Here is a 23,201-nt window from a genome sequence, read left to right as displayed (position 1 = left end):
CTAACAGAATAAGAACTCAAGAATACAATCCCGTTTACAATTGCAACAAAAAGAATAAAACATCTAGGAATAAATTTGATCAGGGAGGTGAAAGACCTATAAAAAGAAAACTATAAGACGTATTGAAAGAAATAGATAATGACATAAAGAAATGGAAATATATTCCATGAACATGGATTGGAAGAATAAACATAGTTAAAATGTCCATACTACCTAAAGCAATCCACAGATTTAATGCAATCCCAATCAGAATCCCAATGACATTCTTCACAGAAATAGAACAAAGAATCTTAAAATTCATAAGGGGCAAAAAAAGATCCCAAATAGCCAAAGCAATCCTAAAAAGGAAGAACAAAGCTGGTGGCATCTCAATCCCTGGCTCCAAAATGTATTACAAAACTATAGTAATCAAAACAGCATGGTACTGATATAAGAACAGACATACAGATCAATGGAACAGAATTGAAAGCCCAGAAATAAAACCACACATCTATGTACAGTTAATCTTCGACAAAAGAGCCAAGAGTACACAATAGAGAAAGGAAAGCCTCTTCAATAAATGGTGCTGGGAAAACTGGACAGCCACAGGCAAAAGAATGAAAGCAGACCATTATATTTCCCCATGCACAAAAATAGACTCAAAATGGACCAAAGACTTGAAGGTAAGACCTGAAACCATAAAACTTCCAGAAGAGAATATAGGCAGTACACTCTTTGACATCAGACTTAAAAAGATCTTTTCGAATACCCTGTCTATGCAGACAAAGGAAACAAAAGAAAAAATAAACAAGTGGGACTTAATCAGACTAATGAGCTTCTGGAAGGCAAAGGAAACCAAGACCAAAATGAAAGAACAACCCATCAACTGGGAGAAAATATTTGCAAATCATATATCCAATAAGGGGTTAATCTCTATAATATATAAAGAACTCACACAAATGAACTACAAAAAAACAAACAACCCAATCAAAAAGTGGGTGGAAGATACGAACAGATATTTTTCCAAAGAAGATATACAGATGGCTAATAGGCACATGAAAAGATGCTCTTCATCACTAATCATCAGGGAAATGCAAATCAAAAGCACACTTAGATATTATCTTACACCCATTAGAATGGCTATAATCACCAAGACAAAAAACAACAAATTTTGGAAAGGTTGTGGAGAAAAGGAAACCCTCATCCACTGGTGGTGGGAATGCAAACTGGTGCAGCCACTGTGGAAAACAGTATGGAGATTTCTCAAAAAATTAAAAATAGAAATACCATATGGCCCAGCTATCTCACTACTGGGTATTTACCCAAAGAACTGGAAATCAACACTTCAAAGGGACTTATGCACCCCTATGTTCATTGCAGCATTGTTTACAATAGCCAAGACATGGAAGCAACCCAAGTGCCCATCAACGGATGACTGGATAAAGAAGATGAAGTATATATGTATACCATGGAATACTGCTCAGCCATAAAAAAGACAAAATCGTCCCATTTGCAACCACATGAATGAACCTTGAGGGCATCATGTTAAGTGAAATAAGCCAGGCAGAGAAAGACAAGCACCATATGATTTCACTCATATGTGGAATATAAACACACTTACGGACAAAAAGAACAAATTAGTGGTTACTAGGGGAAGGGGGTTGGAGGGTGGGCACAAGGGGTGAGGGGGCACACTTATATGGTGTATGACAAATGATAATGTACAAATGAAATCTCACTATGTTATAAGCTATTATGACCACAATTTTAAAAACCTGAAGGATTAAGTAATAGTTTAAAGAAATATCCCAAGTGGTGCCTGATGAACAAAGGACCCAGGATTTCAGGCTAATCTTATTTCCTGCTTGTATTCACTGTTTCTGTTTTGGTAAAGCCCCTTTTGGTAGTGGCATCTGAGTTTTTAGGCAGCACTCTTTAGGAAGGGCTCACTGCTCAGTGCTCTGACCCCATTGGGACTCAATTTAGCCCTAAATCATGGCACAGAGTCCAGCTAGCTGGGGTTATTTCGAGGATACAGAGAGCCACAGCACAGCCATTTTGGAAAGCCAAGGATACTCCCTTTCCTTTTGTAAAGGCTGGGTCACTACCCTTCTGCTTCTCTCTTGTCTTCTCCTGTGTCTCTGCTGGATGATGTCCTCACTTGATCTTGCCCATGGCCCATAAAGGCTGCCCTGGCTTCTTCTGTAGCCTTGGAACTCTCCATATGTTACATCCCTTTGACCTCTTCCCTATCAGTGTTAACTCTTAAAGGGTTAGGATCTCACTCCCAGTCCAGGGCTGGGAAAAAACATACTACCCAGAGCATAATTATTTAGGGCAGGAGACAATCTAGGCAGGAATTCTCCAGAAGGAAGTGTGGGTGGGTGGGCATTGTGAAATACGGTGGGCAGTTCCCAGGAAGTGCTGGGGAAGTCACTCAGCCCACGTATTTGGCACAGCTTCACTGTTCGTCACAGGAAGACCTTGAACATTGACTGCTCTTCAGTGAGTCATGGTTTTCCTCATCAGGAAAATGGACTATAGTATTACTTGCCCTACCTACTTTTTCTGAGGACCAAATTGAAAATAAAAAAAGAAGCTTACTAACGTGCTTGGAAGACAACTAAGCAACGAACAAATGTAAAGTTGTTATGAGCGTTTATCTATGTACATTTTCAGAAATGGCTGCAAATGGGAAAATTCACAGGCAAAGCACAGAGGAAATTTCATTAAAAATGGTGAGTGGGATGAGAGGGGGCAAGACAGGGCAGAACAGGTCCTGAAGACACTGGCTTTGTTCTGGAGGCAGGTGGAACCTGTGTATTCCAGGGGAGGCCCCTCTACGCCTCCTGCATATTCAACTACTGTTTCTTCCCTTCGCTCCTTACCTCCATCTGGCCTGGAGACTTTTAGGAACAAGAACAACTTCTGGTTTTTTTCCCTGGCTTATTCTTCCTTGAGACAATGGCTCAGAAAGCCTGTAACCTGCTTGAATGGGAGTAAAGGAGTAAGATTTAAAAATTAATGTCCTAAACTATCATCCAGGCTCACATTCTCCCCTCTATGTTCAGGAGACTCAGGAACCAAGTGGAGCTGGATCATCACTGATTCCATCGGGGAAAGCCTGGGAAGGCAGGAACCAACCAAAATTCAAGGACCTGGGATTATTTCTGAAAAAATGAATTGTTAGAGATCTTTGCTGACATAGAGGTTTTAACTGAATGGCAGTTCACCCTCAGTTACTGGCCTTGCAGCACTGATGATGGTCTCTGTCCCTCCAGATGATGAAGAAGAATGTGAGGAAGAAGAAAGTGGCAGTGATCAGAGCTGGGATCAGTGGTGTGGGAGCGAGTGAGTGCTGCTTGGATGAAAGGCTGGAGCCCACTTTCTTTGAGCTCACCTGTGATGACACTGGGGGGCTCTGGAGATTCCAAGTAAGTCTCCATATTCTTTCGATGGGACACAGAGCACATCCAACCTGCAACTCAACAAATATAAAACAACAACCTGCTGTGAGCTGGGAATTGTACTCCATAGGGATAGATTGATAAACAGGAATGGTTCCTGACTCTCAGGGTTTATGGCAAAGGAAAGAGACATGGATACAGATCAGTACCGTACGAGAGAGAGTGGTCAGCGCTGAGCCAGATGTCCTAGAGGTGCTGTGGATGCAGAGGCTGGTGCTGAGGGGGACAGCCCTAAGGCAGGAAATGGGCCCTGGAACAGGAGACTGAAAGCTTCAGCCGGGCAAGTCTTAGAGCCCTCGTTTCCTAATCCATAAGAAACTAGTAATCAGTTCTTCATAGGTGGCCTCTGTGAGAATACCTAACCTAGTCATTGGTTACAGAGTTGGTATTCAACACTCTCTCTCTCCTTTCCTTCCTGAGTCATCATTTTCGGGGAGGAATTTTCATCCCACTAAACCCTTCAGAACAGGAAAAATGTGTCCCATGTAACTGAATTCCAGATCAGATAAAGTCCCCCTGATGTGAAGTAAAGGAAGACCGAGTGATGAATTTCTAGAGAGCACTGTCTGGGACTTCAATAAGGGCAGGCAGGGTTGGGAACAAGTCAATAGGAAGAATCAAACACTCAAAACCCTTACAAGCCTCTGGCCTTCTGAAGAACTGAGGTCTTGGCAGATCAGATGCCAAAGTCAGCTGAATGGAAGCACATGTCGGTGCTCTCTGACTTGCAGGCATTGGAGAAATCTAGCAGCAGCGTAGACTTGCACATGCCTCTTAAAGAACAATCTGGCTCTACTGCATTGCTTATCAGGATGGGAATGTTTTCCTTTACTTTCTAAAAGAGAAGTCAGAAGAAGGAAAGCCCAGCATCTATAGATCTGTGAACATCGACACTTCCAAGGAAGTGACCTATTTCAGTGACTTCTCCTTAGCTGATCATTTTCCAAATTACATGCACAGCTCACAGCCCCCAGAGTATTTGAAGATGTATGCCAAGCACCTTGACCTTGTGAAGTACATCTGTTTCCAGGTAGGCTTTAGGGTCTTTTGTAATCTTGACCCTTGAGAATCTGCTGAAGGCAGCTGTCACCTTTCTCTAGAGAAAGACACATAAATAAGAGATTTTGTGTACAGTTTCAGGGTATTAAATATCCTGATTTAGAGACACTGACTATTGAATTAGAGGCAATATTGTGTTTATTTGCAAAACCTTTTTGCCTGCGTGGTGGTCTTTTGTATATACATGCATACATCAACCACATGACTTTCTCACTTGGCATTTTCCTTGCACAAACTCAGACCATCACTACAACCCTCTTTGCAGACGGGTCTCTTTCCAGGTGAAATGAGTGCGTGCATATAGAACAATTACATCTATGCTTATGATAAGATAAACACTGAGTAACTGTTAGCTAATATCATCATTATCATTTTTCTAGACTCATGGAAACTTCCATTTGGAAAGGCTTGCTAGCTTTATCTCTTTTGCAACTCATCTTTTTTGCTGATGGGACATCTAGTTCCTGCCACCTCACAGGAGAGTCTTACTTAGTATTAGGTAGAAGTTAATGTGTCTGTGGCATAAATCTCTAAAAAGACAACTTTTGAACATGTGTGCCTACATTTACCATCTCATCTGTCTGTTAATCCATCCATATAGTCATCAATTTGGAAGACTTGAAATCAAGGGTGTATTGGCATATATATCTGCTACATAAGCTATATGGCAGGGGAAAAAGTCAAGCAACAGGTATAAAGGAAACCAAATACCTTTCTTATTACTCACTTCTCAATTTTCATGGGAATTGTGGAACAAATCTAAATCAGATTGTAAAATCTCGTTAAAGATTTTTAAATATTGAAATATCTACAAGAAAATGATTATTCAGGATCCGCTTTCCATGGAATCTGGGAAATAAACTGGATGACCTCTATTGGTCCAGAGGCAGTCCTCTAGTTTCAGGGAGGTGGAAGGAGATGGTCATGTGACACCCATATTCGTCCTTTTATACTCAGATGACGATGCACAGTGTGAGAAAACATCCTGATTTCTCATCCACCTGGCCAGTGGGATGTTGTAACAGAAGCTTAGGGGAAGCAAAGGCCATCTGCCTTTGATGCAGGCATGGTCTGCAGTGGCTGTCATACTGACCCTCATTTACCACTTCAGTTTTTCCCACGTATGTAATTTTCCCATCTCAGGGAATCCTAAGGGTGGATGGTCTGTGGTTAAGTAAAGTGGATTTAAAATTCTCTTGATAATGGCAAGCAATAAGCTATTGCCCCAAATAATACAATTAGAGGAAAATCTGGCTTCTATAGGTTTTTAAGTTTTATAAAAGAAAAAGCCTGTCATAATCAGAATGTCTGCATCCAAGCCATGGGCACTTAAGTTTCCCTTAAGAAAGAGAGGTGTCTTTTTCACCTGTGTTGTCAAGCCATACCTGGAGTGTTGTGCTCTACTCTGGTGCCCACTTCAAGAAGAATGGTGACAAAAGGGAACATAATTAGAGGAAAACAACCAGGACAGTAGAGAGTCAGGCAAATGCAGCATGATGAATGTATAAAACCACAGAAGTTATTTAACCTGGAGGAGGAAACTTGTTAGGGGTGAGAAAGGAGCACGATCACCACCTTTGGCTATGATATGACCATCACAGAAAGGATGGAATCAATGCCATGTGTGTTCTTGTTGGGCAGGATGAGAGCTGACAGGTAGAAGTTCCGGGGAGGTTGACTTCACTGGAAAGAAAAGGGATTTTCCAACAAGAAGTCTTGTCCCAAAATGAAATGGTCTGCCTTGTAAAGTAGTGAGTTTCCCAATTCAAGAGGTATGTAAGCAGAAACTAATAACCATTAATGAGGGGTTTTTAGATCAGTGGCTCTCAAACTTTAGTATGGTAAGAGTCACCTGGAGACTTTGTTAAGCGAGATCGAGGTTCCAGCTCCCTGAGATTGATTCAGCGTGTCTGGATTGGGGCTAGTGGATTTGCCGTTGACAAAGTTTCCAGGTGCTGCTGCCTGTCGGAGAATCACATTTGAATAGCAAGGCTGTATTAATATATAGTGCAAGGTTTGTCTGGATGACTCTAATTTTCCAATTTTGAGAGTCCGTAATGATAACCACAGAAAAAAAAACATAGTTCACTATGAATTTGGGTATCACCAAAACGAATTTGCTCTGTAAAAAAGTACATATAATATAACTTCATGTGTGTGCTACAGTAAGTCAAATTTCTGTTAATATCAATGGATGTTTGTGTATCATAGAGGGACAATGGAAAAGTAGTTGAAAGTGGTACTATATATACAGATTTTACTGTTAAAGTGGGTTTACTATGAAACTGTGCAAATGCAATGTAACAACTACAGTGAGCTCTACATTTCCTGAAGCTGAATTGCTATTTTCCATTTTTTTTTCTTTACATAGGGATTGAGAAGTTCAAAGGTCAGCGTTTCCACAGCAAGGAATATCAGAGTCCAGAGAGATTTATGGGAAAGAGAATCCTTGTGATCGGCATTGGGAATTCTGGCCCTGGCGTGGCTGTGGAGGTCAGCCATACCACAAGGCAAGTCTGTTTTCTTAGAGTTGTGTTTTGTTGATGTGGGAATTCTCCACCTGCCTGTGCAGATGCATAAACCCAGGACAACTAAGACTCAAGGCTTCTGCTTATGGCTTTCCACTAAAGGCACATATCTACACACAAGACCCAGCAGAGGTTTGAGCGTGTTGGCTGGGCCTAATGGATACTCAACAATCACGACTAGAAACAGTCAAGCCTTTTGCTCTTTGTCAAGATCTCCACTAGTTAACACATCTATACTGTGGAAGACTACATGGTCATTAGAAAAAATGAAGAACTATCATATGCGCAGACGTCAGAAGATATTCTTTGAAAAAATCAAATTATAGGACCATGTGTATTGGTGATCCAATTTATAGAAAAAACTCCTATATACCTATAGTGGTAAACGTATATGTGATTTTAAGAAGATACAAAAAACTGTTAATAGTGGCTTCCTCTGGGGATAAGGACTGTGTGTGTGTGTGTGTGTGTGTGTAAATACTAGTGGAACAAAATAGGCAGCAGCTTGGAGAATTAATTCAGACCATCACTTTCTATCCTGACTCACATGGCTTAGAACTCTCTCTATAACCTGCAAAGAAGAGTCGGGGGGCATGATCTAGACAGGTGACTTAAATATTGCAAATTTTCCAAACGGTTATTTAACATGCCACTCACTTTGAGATCTGTGACCAATTTTTGCACATGTGTAGTTGTACTTATTTAGTATGGTTAACAAGGTGCAAATAGATCAGTTGTTGGAAATGTGCTGGTAATTGCACAATAATCAAGTTGTACACTGAGGGGCGCTAACACACCAAGGTAACCCTTCTAAACCAAGGGTCAGTTTTGTCAATGTACAAGCTCGCCCTCTGCTGGCCATTCTGGGGAAATAACAGCTGTTTTAAACTGTCTTCTCCGTCAGTGGTGCTGATCATTCACTCGTTCCGAGAGTATTTGCTAATCACTTACTGTGTGCCAGATGCATATATATATATATCATCACACACAATACTTATGTGTCTGTTGTATGATTCTGTTTACTTTTTTCTATGTTTAAAATATTTTCTCATTAAAAAAATCCAATTTAAAGGGGGAAAAAGGTCAGAAAAATAATATGATAAACAAAATTTCATATTTTAAAGGATTTCTGGTGGTAGTTCTTTAGACCAATTAAATGAGGTGAATACATATAATAAATAAAATATCAACATTTTAGAACTAGGGATAGCTTAAGAAATTATTTAGTTCAAGCCCCTTTATTTTTATTATTATTATTATTTTTTTTTGAGGAAGATCAGCCCTGAGCCAACTACTGCCAATCCTCCTCTCATTGCTGAGGAAGACTGGCCCTGAGCTAACATCCATGCCTATCTTCCTCCACTTTATACGTGGGACGTCTGCCACAGCATAGCTTTTGCCAAGTGGTGCCGTGTCCATACCCGGGATCCCAACAGGTGAATCCCGGGCCACTGAGAGGTGGAATGTGTGAACTTAACTGCTGCACCCCGGGCTTACCCGGCCCCAAGCCCCTTTATTTTAAAGCCAAGAAAACTGAGGTCCAGAGGCATTAACAGCTAGCATAAAGGGAGGCAGGAAATTAGAAAAAAAAAGGCCAGTACTAAAATTTAGATCACCTTATTAGTGGATTTGCCACATTTTCAACCTAAGAATAAAAGAAATAAGTTGTTGCTGGTGTGTGTGTGTGTTTCATGTTTAAGCAATGGTCACTGATTTGACAAAGCAAACACATTAGAACTAATTTAAACTGTTTGTGTATAGATGTATATTTAAGATTAATCCAGAAATAAATAGCTGACATCAGAGAATGGATGAGAACACCAGGGTGTGAATTGAGAAGTAAAAATGAGGAAAGCTGATCCTAGCCCTTTGCAAGATGGAAGGTCTTAGGAGCTCCAGCTGAGAAAATGCGTCTGCTAACCCAGAGTGGAGGCTGGCAGAGTTCAGGAGACCAAGGAGGTGAGAAGCCCCAGGCACTGATGGGGAATCCGATATGCAAAGGACAAAAGCACCTAATCTTAAACCTATAGATTAGCAGAAAACATATAGTTACACCATTGGAACACTGAAAAGTCTTGGATTACTGAGTGTTTTTTTTTTTTTTTCAAAGAGGAATCCACACTAAAGTTTGGGGAAGAGTTGGAGGCATTCATCTCTTTCAGCCCTTCTGTCAGTTCACAGGCCCCCATCCTCAGCAGGATTTCCAAAGCAGTGAGGAGGCCCAGGTCATGTTCCAAAGAGCCAGCAGTCGGAGGAGGTGTCGAATGACAGGGGAGGGGAGGGATTCTGGCTCCTGCATAGTTTCCAGACCTATATATTCTACACCTGATGACGTAGGTCACACGGTTCTGTTTTTACTGAAGGGGTCAGGTAACTTCTAGGTTCTTTTCCCTGCCCCACAGCTGCTTGACTACCCCACTTTGAACACACTCTTACTTTTCCCAGGTGTTTCTTAGCACCAGATGAGGGGCCTGGATATTGAACTGTGTGTGGGATGAAGGCTAGTCCCATGGACAGTGTGCGTTTCACTTGCTTTAATATCATCAAGAAGATCGTGACAACGTCTATGTTGAGTAACTAGACGGAGAATAAATGAAAGATTAAATCATGCAAACTATGGTCTAAAGCCTCAGAAAAGATATTCATGTTACCTTCAGGGTGCATTTATTTTGTCTCAACTGACGTGATTGATTCTAAGAACCAGAAAGGACAGACAGACTTCTATACAGTATGACCTGTACACTTCACTAATGAGACCAGATTGAAGATAATCAGTCAGAATGTATTGACCTTTATTTTGCAGATAATTCTAACCATGAGCTGTCTTGTTTGTCAGGCCAGAGCCATAAATGAGAAGGGAAATACTGCCAGCTACAGACACAGTGACAAGAGCCATAATAATGAACAGCACAGGCAGGAGACATTGAAAGTGCATTATAGCATTTGAGCAGTAATTAAGGTGCTTAGTGAAGAAAATGAGCGATAAAAGAAGGTTATGTTCATTACACACTGTTTAAGAAATGAGACGAGTGCAATAAATTTTAGAAACATTTTCATCAAAACACTATGTAAAAAGTAAAGGAATTAAAAGTAAAAGAAGAATTTCCTTACCTGTGTACATTTCTGTGTCCTCGAAATGCTGATTATATGACAGTGCCTGATAAATGAAGCTTTATTGTATACATGCAATTACCACCACCATGTGAAGTTCAACTAAAGATCTCAGCATCTGGCAAGAGCTATGGACTAGAGCTGAGGCTCAGAGCACAGACAGAATGAAGAGTGCTTTATTGTGAGAAACGCTTGATGCAAGTTCAGCATCAGGATCCAAGTTGAGAATGGGACCCTCACATTTCCGCGTATCTGTGCCTCTGTCTTGCACTAGTGTAGACAGCTATGTTTAAAGGTGGAAAGCCAGAGGAAGCCTTTTGCATTGGAGGACCAGAACTTTGTTTTCCTGGCTTTTTACTGGCTTCTTTGTATGAGAATGGCTTTATAAAAGAAGAATAAAGGAAGAGAAAGAGAAGAGGAAAAGGATGACTCGGGAGTCTTAACATTTCCTAAAGAACGTTTTTATCTCATCCATCAAAACAGAAGGGAGAAAAAGAGTGCCCAATATAGTTTTCTGGAATGTATAAGTGGATAAGGGAATGAATAAATGAAGAGAGAGCAAAGACTAATATGAATCATCTTCCCCAGTTTTACAGATTGCTAAACTCTCAAGTGAGTATCCATGACAACCTTCACAATCACATAATTTCTGGCAGAATAATGGTCAAATCCAACGTGAAAGAACTCATGAAATCAGATCCCACTTTTGAAGAAGGTAGCAGGTGGAGAATATTGATGTGGTCATCTTTGCTGCAGGATATACTTTCCTTGAAGATTCTGTGCATATCATTGATAACCAAATATCCCTAATATCATCATGTATTCCCACTTCATTTGGAAAAACCAACTTTGGCTTTCATTGGTTTAATCCAGCCAGTGGTAATACCAACAACGGAACTCCAAAGTCACTGGGCCACCTGCATGTTAAAGGCTGTGGAATGAATTCCTGTGGTTTTTTTGCTACTGCTAGGCACCCTGAACCAAAGGAGTATTAAAATCAAGTTTAAATTAAAGTACGGGTCAATTACGACCAACATTACTATGCACTAATTTCTTTCTTTTAAAATAGTTCCATCTTCCAGTCAAATTTTATTTTACTTAAAGGTAATAACAAAGACAGATTTTTTTTTTATCTTTTCTAGAGAACTTAGCGAAGCCTGAAAAAGAAAAGTGGGAGAAATCCACTTATAACAATTTTACAAACGTGAAAGTGTTCCCTGTCCTTGTACATGCTTTCTGAGCTCTACACACAGCACAAAAATAGCCAGAATCAGTAACCAGCACCAGCATTGCACCAGTGCTGTGAGTTCCATTTAGAATTTTTATTAAAATTCTGTCTGGGATAAGATTTCTCCTTGATTCTTTTTCATTCTATCTATTCTATGGAACCAACAGCAACTGAAGAACCAGAGAAGAGAAAATATGCTTTTTCTTTTTTAGCTGTTCTGGTTAACAATATAAGAATAAAAACCCTCATCTATGTTACTCACAGGGAAAAGTTGGGTATGCATTTCCTTTCTAGAACTCCTCCCGCAGATCCTGTTAATCAGCTTTAGAGAAGCTGAGCACCAGAATTCCCACTTCTTTACTTTTTGGAACCATACTCTGTCTTTCCCTAGTTGCTTCCTTATACTATGTTTCCTTTCAAAGGATAGAACTGGTTGCCCTCCTCTGAGGACATGATGGCTGACATTGTCTGGAGAAGACAGGCTATGGGGAAAAGATAGAGCCTTCTACCAACAAGCAAGTCTTGGAAATAGGATTTATGGGCTTAGGGTGGTGGGATCAAAGGAAAGCAAATTCTCTGAATTAGATTTTAGACATAGCTTCTAACTTCAGGGAGGCGGCTCCCAGGAATGTTCAAAGAAAAGATTGAAAGCTCATTATTGCAGACACTTACTCTGTCCTTGGTTTTAATATGTAGGTATAATTTGATTATCCTATAGGCCAAGAGAAATTACTTCATAATGTAGAAATGATAGAAACAAAGCAGAAATTCACTTGTGAAACGAATATCTGAGTGCTTACTATGTGCCAGGAGCTGTGGTATTCAGATGGAGTAAAGGTATCAGTAACATAATTCCCACCTACATAGACCTCCCAACTGATGGTAATTAAATGTTTCCTAACTGAAAAAATGAATCTTCACACAAGCTAAGACCACAAATGTGTCCAGAGAAATTCTGAAGGTGAGGGGAGTAATTTTAATGCTCTAATCAGGAAACAACCTAAGGCAACTAGATATTTTCTAGACTCTTTTTTTGCCATTTTTTAGGAGACTTCTATCTAGGTCCATTTTTAGGTTTAATAAAGAAGGATAATAACCTAAACACTTAGAACAGGATAGAAATAAAACCAAATTCGACCTTTTGCAACCAGATTCTCCAGATAAAGCCTTAGTTAATTGCAGTAGACATTTAAGTAAATGTCCACTCCATATCTAAATATTTGCTGAAACATGTGTGGACTATAAAAAGGACTATGAGATCTGGTCCTTGCCCACAGACAGGTTACAGCATAGTTGAAAACACAAGGCTCCATGTGCGTAAAGGTACACACTCAGACAGTATACAAAGTACAGGCAAGCAGTGGTAAGAGCAATCAGTGAGGGCGAGAGTGGCTGGTAGGAGAGAGTTCAGGTGGTTAGGAGGGAGGGACTCGAGCCTTGCCCTGAAAATAACACTTGTCTGCACAACCAGGATCAAGTGTGGCCCCAGAAGCTGCAAAGTAATTAACGGTTTCTTTTCTCTCTACACAGTCAATGAGAGCCATGTGGTTTGTTTTTAAGTATGCTCAGAAGACTTAGGACAGGCTTCCGGAGGATTACATCAATTGCATGGGCAAAGTTGCCTCTCTGGAACAAATGAAACCCAGTTTGCTGTCTGTCCTATCCACTGATCCCAAATTAGCCATAGAAGATTTCTTTGGACCATGCACCCCATATCAGCACCACCAGCAGGGACTGGGGAAACGGGATGGGTCCCAGAGAGCCATCCTGACCCAGAGAGAGCAGATTCTCAAAGCCATGAAGACCACAGGTGGTCCATGAGTACATCCACCAACCTCATAGGTCAACCTGTTTCCAGTTTCTCTGTGCCAGCCCGGCCATCTCAGTGTTCACGGTCACCTGCTATGAACATGACAGAATGGAGCAAAGGCTACAGGGGCCGAAGTCTCCCTTCACTTCCTGAAGCAGTCCCTGATGCCTTTGGATGGCTTAATTCCCCTCACCTGGCTTACTCCCAGACCATAGATCGTTAAGAGAGGAGGTTTGACTGGTTGTCATTGCTTTTCTCTATCATTATTTATTAAGTGCTTACTGTAGGCATGGAGCTACACCCAGCAATGTAGTCCTCCTTCGCTGTTGAGCATCAGTTAAAAGACAGGCACCTAAGGGAATTCTGTTTGAATAGTATCTCCATTCAGTAAGAAAAGTGAGATGACCATTGATTTGGCCAAATCTCTCTATATATCTATTCATAACAGTGGAATTTGAGAGACATCCGCTCCCCTTAGTATGCGGTGGGATTACCGTGTAAGTGCAATTGCTCAGTATTCAGCTCTCACATAAATAAATGAACATTGATTTATCTACCATGTGCTAGCCACTTTCTAAGTGCTTTGCATGTGTTATTTGATAAACTTCACAACAATATACATACAGGAAGAGTATTTAATTTCTTTTATGGAAGATGTTAGCCCAGATTGCCCAAGGTTATGTAACTAATAAATGATGACTCAGCGTTTGAACTTGACACCAAGGCCAGTGTTCTTTGCTGTACATCAAACTATCTCCCATTCATTTTCAACTGATATTTTTCAGGTGTTTACATACTGGAATATTTAAAACCCCACTGGTGTGACATGTATTTTCTTTCTTGCTGATTGCTTGCTGAGGCAAGCAAATTGTTATATTTTACATACGCAAAAAGATGTATTTTTCTAAAAAACGCATAAATATTTATAACAGAATGCCTTGTTGGAGTTTATTTCTTCCATATAACTTACAAATTGCATATTACAATGATGTGAAGCTGTAAATATTTTTCAATCACACTGTATTCCCTAACATGAACATGTTTATCTCAGTCTATTTAAAATGTTTGAATAAAAGAATGCAGATTTTAAAGAATTTTCAGCTAAAAGCCTTGCTTTGAATGACTAGTATGGCATACATCATCAACTCTCAATTTCTGCCTCACAAGTGGAATCTGGGTGATGGGAGTGTAAAATGTATTTTAACACTATAAAATATTTGAAAAAGCATCTATAATTCCACCAGTCTCACTGTGAGATTCATGAGTGTCATTCACCAAATATTTCTGGTTCTCCCTCTGTTCGTATAGTAGGAGTTAGATTTCTTGCTCCTTTTGGAGTTAGACATGATGATGTGACTTGCTTTGGCCAAATAAATGTAAGTAGAAGTGACATATCTCACTCCCATGTAGAATCTTTAAGATATGGTACCCATCACATCTTTCCTCTGCTGAGGATGAGGAAGCAGGCGTGAAGATGGAAGCTTCTTCAGCCTGGGTCCCTCAGGAATTACAATGAGCAGAGCCTGATCATTGAGCACGAGCTTTTGTTGTGAATCACTGATAGATACGGATTGTTTGTTACTGTAGCATAACCTGGCCCATCTCGACTGATACGCTGTTACAGTGAGGGTTTCCATTTCTTTATCACACTTTATTTACATAAATATACATTTTTATACATTTATACATTTTTTGATGGACAAAATAATAGCATACACGTACTTTTCTGTGACTTTTTTCAAAACATTATATTGTAAACATTTTCTCACTTTTTCATCAAACACCATATTTATCATTTTAATAGCTGTATAACAGTCTATCATATCAATATGCAATTATTTATTAACTATTTGTCTATTATTTATGTCTTTTTTCTATTACAAATAATGCAGTTAAAAGTATCTTTGCACATGTAACTTTTTTCTTTTTCAAAATTATTTTCTTGAGATAAAGGAAAGAAATAGTTGTTTTTCTTTCAGTTTTGTAGTAAAGTATTTTATAGTCAAACTTACTTTTCTGAAAATTGGTGCAAGAATTTTAGTACTAATTTTAGTACTAATTTTAGTACTAATGAAATTGAGAAATGATTGCCCTTTATTTTGTTATCCTTTGAAATTATGGCGCTAATTGATTCTAAAAATAATGTGCAGAATATTCTGAATCCATGTCCAAGAAGATATCCTTCTGAGATAAAATCAGGTCACATTCTAAATCTGCTTGATCTAGAAGTCATTAGATGACTTGATCATAGATTTTTTTACTTACTTGATCATAAATGTTTTACTTACTATAAATGACTTGAAATTATACAAGTTTATGCCCTAAAGACAACTGAATTGTTTCTGCTGAGATTAAATTAGCAATGTTTCATCCTCAGGCTGAACAAGAGAAGCGTTATTTCTATAGACTCTTTTATTTGTGGTAAATGTGTTTATGCTGCATTTATCCTTAGGGAAACCAGACTGGTTACCCTGCCAAGAAACAAAAAAAAATCTGCTTTCTTCAATTTACATTGATCATTTTGATGAATAAAGCAATTTTATTGCTTCAAACACATAGACTATGTATCTAAGATTGTCTTCCACTTTTATATTGCAAGTATTTTATATTTGTCTATTTCCAACGCACTCAAAGCATTTCTTAGATATTATCCCATAAATGCTTAGTAGAATGATGAAGTCAGCACTTTACACAAATATTTGAGGCATCCAGAGCCACCATTTGGGAAATTTTTAACTACTGCTAAGATTTCTTCTCCTTTCCTCCTCCTCTTCTACTCTCACTCATGCCTTATTTTTAATGTTCTCTTAAGTTTCAGTGACTAAGAGATAAAAACACCACAACCAACACCCTGACAGTAAATGTGAGGGCTGTATGGAGAGATCAGGGACCCTTATTCCCCTAACGCTCACTGGTTTATGAGTTATGGCCAATTATAGGCCAGGCACCTACTGACATTATCTAATCAGCACTTATGCAACCACCCTCCGAGATTGACATTATTTCCAACTTAGAGATAAGGAAACCAAGTGTCTAAGTGGTGTCCTTGGGTAATTCTTTGAGACCTTGGGTTGCTCATATGGTCTTTCTCATACCAGATTCTTATCTCTAAAATGGAATCAGTCACCCCTATTTCATTTTCTCAAAGAATGGCTGGGAGACTCAGATGAATAATGCATGCAAAAGAGCTTTGAAATTGTCTAGGTGCATAAATAACCACATTAATCTAAGAAAATAGAATTGATGGTATTATTAAATGCTCTACCACCACATGCGAAACCAAAAGATTTTTTTTTAAAGCCTATTTCTCTGAATGAAAAATCTTATGTTAGGTTATGTCCTAGTGTGGGGGAAGAGAATGTGGCAGAAAAACCCATCGTGTCGAGAAATAGTTAGAAGACATTTTATGTGACAGGCATTTTTCATAAATAATAACTATGTTCTTTAGAGGCCCAGTTCTAAACTAGTTTTTTGCCACCCACCCGTTATTCCCATCAGCTGTCAGGAACTGGATTTGCTGCCAGTAGACATGGACTAAAATCTTGGATTACTCCTTTTTTTTTTTTTTTCTTAGATTTTTATTTTTTCCTTTTTCTCCCCAAAGCCCCCCAGTACATAGTTGTGTATTCTTCGTTGTGGGTTCTTCTAGTTGTGGCATGTGGGACGCTGCCTCAGCGTGGTCTGACGAGCAGTGCCATGTCCACGCCCAGGATTCGAACCAACGAAACACTGGGCCGCCTGCAGCAGAGCGCGCAAACTTAACCACTCGGCCACGGGGCCAGCCCCCTTGGATTACTCCTTTTGTGACTTTGAGAAAAAACATCCCATCCTTCGGAGTCTGCTTCATCGATAAAGTGAGAATACCAATAGCATACATTCGCGAGGCCCAAATGTGAAATTGTACATTGAAAACGTTTATAAATTAAAAAATAAACCAGCCTCTAACAGCATCCTTCTCTATAAACTCAAACAAGATTTGAAAAAGGATATCAGGTAGCATTTCTAAATCAAAAAAGAACTTGATCATCATCGAACGTTAGTAAGAAGAACAGAAAAAGAGGAGGCCGTCATAGCTGGTAGGAATGTAGAGGTCAAGTCCTCCTTCGTTTTACAGATGAGGACTCTGGGATGGGGAAGAGGCTTGTTGCGAAGCCTGACTAGGATCAAGTTTAACATTAAGCACACAGCTCAGGGTTTCCCCGCTTTTCTGCCCAGCCTCGCCCTGAGCCAAATGTCTGCATTAGCCTTCCCACTTCTTGCCCACCAGCCTACGCCTATTCAGCATACTCCTCTTCTCCCCGACCAGCCACCAAAGCAGCTCTAAAATCAGCAGTGAACTTCCAATTGCTAAAGCCAATAGGCACTTTTCAATCCTTCCTGTTTTTGGTCTTTCTTTGGCATTTGCCACATAATTGCTCACTCCTTCTTTAAACTCTCTTTCCCTTAGAGTTTGGTGTTCCCACAGCTGCCTGATTTCCCCCGACCTCTCTTATCGTACCTAGTTTATTTGTTTTTCAGAGCCCTTTTCCTCTGTCCACCATCAAATGTTGGTGTTTATATATTCATTTTCACACTTTTATAGAGCTTACTACATGCCAGGCACTGCCCTAAGGGCTTAACAGATATTCATTTGTTTAAATCTCATGCAACTCTGTAAAGTAGGTTCATATACAGTTGGGGAAAGTGAGGCATGGAAAGGGTAGGTAACTTGTTGTGCTGCTTCCTACTATGCTGTGTTAACTTTACCAATTCTTCCCTGGCCCCCCTGGCTCCTGACTTCTATTCTCATGAGGTAATAATAGCACTGTCTCCCCTGGTCTTTCTAAGATCTGTATCCAAATCCTATATGACTAGACTTCATCTCTTTCCTGAGCTCCACATTCTGTCTGCATCCTGGATATTGGAATCGCAATTTACCATGGGCATCACAAACATAATACAACCCAAACTGAATTTGTTATCTCTCCACCCCAAACTTGCCCACCACCCAGTCTTCCTGTCTCTTTATCTCTTTGGTCCTTTTTCCTTATCTTTATAATAAATGGGTTGAACTGAATAATCACTACAAACAACCTTACTTTGACATTCTTTAATTCTCTAAACCTTTGTTCCTGCACTGCCTCCAGGTTTTACTCTCTCTTGCCTTTTAAGATTTTCTTTATTCATTCATCAATTCTATAAACAATAATTAAGTATATTCTACAGGCCAAGCACTGGGCAAGCACTGGTTGACTAAGAGAAGATCCCTGTCCTCAGAACACACACTGGGGAGAGGAATGGAAGTGAAGAAAGGCACCTCAACATGGTGTATCTTTACCTCCTAAACATTGACCTTAGTTATAGCCTCTGTCTACGCGGGCCCTTGCCTTTATGATGGCTGACCTCCTTTGATATTGGCTCATCAGTTTTCCTGCTTTGATATTTTCTCCACTCTTTACAGAGTTATCTTTCCAAAACCCAAATCACAACATGGCAGTGTCATGTTTGAAAGCTTCCGTTGTCAAAAGCCTCATTGTTTACGGGAAAAGTCTTGTGAGTGGTAGATGCCTTCCCCATCGAGCCTTGGGAAACTGCCCTGTCCTCCTGGTGCTCTCCTCTTTGTTCTGCCCTCCAAGAGTGCTTTAAGCACTTGTTCCCCGGATGCCCGGACAGCTTCTCATTTCTTCCTGTGTACGTGCAGATTCTTCAGTTGGTCTGTGTCTTATGTGGGTGATAAATTTCTTCTGATTTCTAGAAACTCAGCTCAGACACGCTTCTTCTGAGAAAGCTTCTCTGCCCTTGCCTGCCTTGGAGTCATAAATTTCCTCTTCTTGTGCCACTTCTGTCCTTTAAATATTTTTCTCTTCCTACCTGTAACATACAGCATTGTAATTATTACTTATGGTAGAGCAGGGGGGGGTCTCTAGGGTATGGACTGTGCCAGGTTAATTGCTGAACCTCCAGCAATGCCTGGATAGCAATCCATAGCAGGCCCACAATACAGGCTTTCTGATGGATAGCTGAGGGGCACTACTTGGAGAAGTCACAAAAACAAGGACTGGAGTATATTAGAATATCTGGACAACAGTCCAAAATCTGAAGTGACAACAGTGCAATCAGATTTGGGTACATCACTGGCATAAGAAGAAAGGAAAGCAGAAAGCAGCTCCAGGATTTGAAGTCAGAGATGGAAGTCCACTCTCACATAAGCCCAGTGCTTCTGCACTTCACTCTTAAACTCATCTCTGGGACAGATGTACGAGATCGCCCCACGAGATGGATCGGGTCACACTGGACTCTTCAGACACACATGCAGAGCAGCATGAATCACCTGCCCTCAGTGTTCCACTATTTGCCATTTAGGGCTGGGGTTGGGAAATGTAATTCTGTTTATGCAGTGAGATAGTTCTGCGGAGGCAGAAGGCTGACTGATTCAGGCCCTTAAATATATAACTAGAGAAATAATCTATCTACAAATTAAGGGTGTTGCAAAGGTTCTGTATGCGTCAAAAGGGATAAGCAAAGTCTTAATTTCTTGTCTTGCAATTCTTATATCCTTCCCTTGCCTCAGCCCCAAGAGGCATAAACAGGCTCATATAGGCTTCCTGGGGAATTCTCCAAAAGCCATGCAAGCTGTGGGCACTCTGAAGTTGGCCCTTGGGTGTAGAGAGTGCTTTAGCAAGCAATCTTTGCTCTTTGTTTACTTGTGTAGGCATCAGGCCAGAAAGACAGGCTGACTCCATCTGTAATGAGAGAAGTCTTTTTGAGAATGTAGCCTCATCTTCTCTGTATTTTGTGGATGAGCCTTTTGCCGTGATACCAGCGGTGCAGCTGCTAAACCAGAACTCAGGTATTAGAGAAGTGCTAAACTCAATAGCCTTCTTCTCAGAGGGTCAGCTTTTGGGTTTCCTGTGCATTATGCAGCCACTCAACCCATGAGTGAAACTCCAGTTCTATCCTCTGCCACCCTCCCTACCGTCTCTCACCTGCACCCTGCACACACTCAAGACTCTGGTCTCTGTTTGGACACTTGGGACCACAGTGCTGAAGTGTACTGCTCCACCCTGCAGAAGTGTGTGAGCTGCCTTTCTTACATTCTTCTCCCCTCTGCATCTTCTGAGGGCAGGAAACTTGTCTTATTTAACCTTATATCCCTAGTGCTCAGTCCAGGGTTTAGCTCACAGAATATGCTTAATCATTGCTTGTAGAATTGATGAATGAATTAAGAAAATGTAAAAACAAGAGAGAGAGATAGTAAAACCTGGAGACAGTACAGGGACAGAGTTTAGAGAATTAAAGAATGCTAAAGTAAGAATGTTTGTAGAAATTATTTAGTTCAACTTGTTAATTGTGCAGATGAGGGCCATGGTGAAGAGGCTCACTTACTCTCAGTGAGATGAGAAGCCATTGGAAAGCTTTGAGCAGAATATTGACTTATGAGTTCAGCAAGGTAACTCTGACTGTTGGGTTGTGAATAGACTGCAGGGGAAAGGATGGAAGCAGGAGGCCCGGCCAGGAGACTATCACACTAATCCAGGAGCAGGAAGATTGCAGGTTAGGCAGGGTATTGTCAGTGGGGGTTTGATAAGAGGTCAGATTCTGCATATGTTTGGAACAGCTGGAAATATTTGCAGATGAACCGCATGTGAGGTGTCAGAGAAAGAAGAGAGTTAAGGATGATTCCAAGGTTTTGGCCTGAGCAAAGGTAGGATGAACTTTTCATTAGTGGAGACAGAAAAGACTGTAGGAGGAACAGATTTGGGAGGGAGAATCAGGAGCTTTCATGGACATGTTAAGTTTGCAATACTTATTAGATGGCCACATTTTTTTTTTTTTAAAAGATTTTTTTTATTTTTTTCTTTTTTCTCCCCAAAGCCCCCTGGTACATAGTTGTATATTCTTCTTTGTGGGTCCTTCTAGTTGTGGCATGTGGGACGCTGCCTCAGCGTGGTTTGATGAGCAGTGCCATGTCCGCGCCCAGGATTCGAACCAACGAAACACTGGGCCGCCTGCAGCGGAGCGCGCGAACTTAACCACTCGGCCACAGGGCCAGCCCCAAGATGGCCACATTTAAAAGTCTAGTATGCACTTGGATATAAATTTTGGACTTCAGGGGAGAGATCTGGACTAGAGATATAAATGTGGAAGTGTCAACATATAACAAGTACTTAAACCTATCAGACAAGACCACCAAGGGGTGAGAGTAGAGAGAAAAGAGATCCTAGGGCTTAGCACTGAGGCTCTCTAGCATTTAAAGGATGGGAGAATGAAGAGGAAGCAAGGAGATTGAGAAGGGGCAGATAATGAAGTAGGGGAGAACCAGGAGAGGTTGGTGTCCTGGAAGCAAGTAAAGATAGAATGCCGAGGGGGTGACCCTGATCAACTGTGTGAGACAGATGCTGCTCACAGGTGAAGCGAGACAAGTGCTGACAACTGGGTTTGGATTAGCAATGAGGAGGTTCCTGATGCTCTTGACAAGAGTAGTTTATGTGGAGAAGTGGGAGCAAAAGCCTGATTGAGTGCAATCAAGAGAGAAGGAGAGGAGAGGAATTAGAGACAGCAACAAGTACCCACAGTTCTTTTAAGGAGTTCAGTTGAAACAGGAGCAGAGAAATGGGGGGGGGGGGAGTTGATGGGGGAGCAACAGGGGTCAACAAAGGTTTTTTGTGTTTTGTTTTTGTTTTTGATGAGAGAAATAATAGCATATTTGTTTGTGGATGGGAGTTATCCAATAGAGAATAGAATCCCTTGCATGTGCTTGTGAGTAAGCAGTGAGAGACAGTTACTTCATTCAATAGAATTAATTCACTTAAACTCAATTCAACTCATCTAAATTCAATTCAATTCAACAAAGATTTATTGGCAATCTACATAGGGTAAGGCACTATTCTACATGGGATGCAACTGTGAATAACATAGACAGAGATTCCTGTCATTGTCTAGCAGAGGGAGTCAGGTAAACAACAGACATAATTAAGTAAATTATATAACATATTAGGAGATAATAAATCCTAGGCAGAGGACAATATAGAACAAACTGACAGGGGTTAAGAATACCAGGCATGGGTTGCAATTTTCAGTAGAGAGGTCTGGGTAGGTCTTGTCGAGAAGGTAAGGGAGTCGGCTATGCCCATCTCATTGAAAGAGTATTCCACATAAGGGGAACAGCCATTATACTCTAAAGAAGGAGCAACGTCAGGGAGCACATCAAGATGAAAAGAATACATGGATAAAAAACTCTCATTGCCCTTTGGTTGCTTAACGGAAGCAACAGCCAGGGAGGATTTTGGTTAGGTTGAGAGAAAGAAAGAAGCTTAGAAGAAAATAAAGAGATATTGCCAAGAGCATGATGCAAGAGCATAAGAGGAAGGTTGTCCTGAGTGCCAGGAGATGAAGAAGTTCTGAGGGTGTTAACACTTAAAAATAAACGTTTCAGATAAACAACCCCACTCTAGCTCCTGTCCCACAGTTCTTTAATTTTCTTAGTTGTGACTCCTGAGTTCAGCACCTGGAACCTAGTCCATACAGACACACGTGTTTGCTTATCCTTCTTCTGGCATAAAGGACCTGCTTCTTACTTGGCATCACTGGAGCACCTCAGCAGAGCACAGAGGTTTGGTACCCCAATGCCCCCCAAGCCACCATAAATCTCCGACCAAGCTCCTGAGTGGAGTAGAAGTGATGGAAAGTGGCAACAAAGAGAAGCATCCAGACTAGTCAGACCTGCTCCCCCATTATGTTCACAAATGATCCCCATTTGTTTCTTGCCATAAACTTCAATAAAGGTAGTGTTTCTCACAGTTTATTTTGAGGATCTTGTTAAAATGCAGATTCTAATTCAGTAGGTCTGAAGTGGGCCTGAGAATCTGAATTTCTAAGAAGCCCCAAGAGGATGTAGACGCTGCTGGTCCTCAGGCCAGTCTGAGTAACAAGGGACCAGGATACTCTTCTTTAGTATATTCTTTGCACAGAAATCTAAGAAGGCTCAAAAACCATTGACTTGTATTTGCCTGGTATATCTATTCCCATACTTCCACTTC

At 40.6% G+C, this 23,201-nt stretch overlaps 1 pseudogene; it reads left to right on the top strand.

Moving 5' to 3' along the window:
• The first annotated feature begins 2,660 nt into the window (after positions 1–2,660).
• On the top strand, positions 2,661–9,538 carry LOC103554007 (flavin-containing monooxygenase 5-like; annotated as a pseudogene).
• Positions 9,539–23,201: the final 13,663 nt, after the last annotated feature.

The sequence above is a fragment of the Equus przewalskii genome, unplaced genomic scaffold (genome assembly GCF_037783145.1).
Source record: "Equus przewalskii isolate Varuska unplaced genomic scaffold, EquPr2 ChrUn-3, whole genome shotgun sequence".
Taxonomy (NCBI): domain Eukaryota; kingdom Metazoa; phylum Chordata; class Mammalia; order Perissodactyla; family Equidae; genus Equus; species Equus przewalskii.
This window is presented reverse-complemented; position numbering and strand designations above follow the sequence as displayed.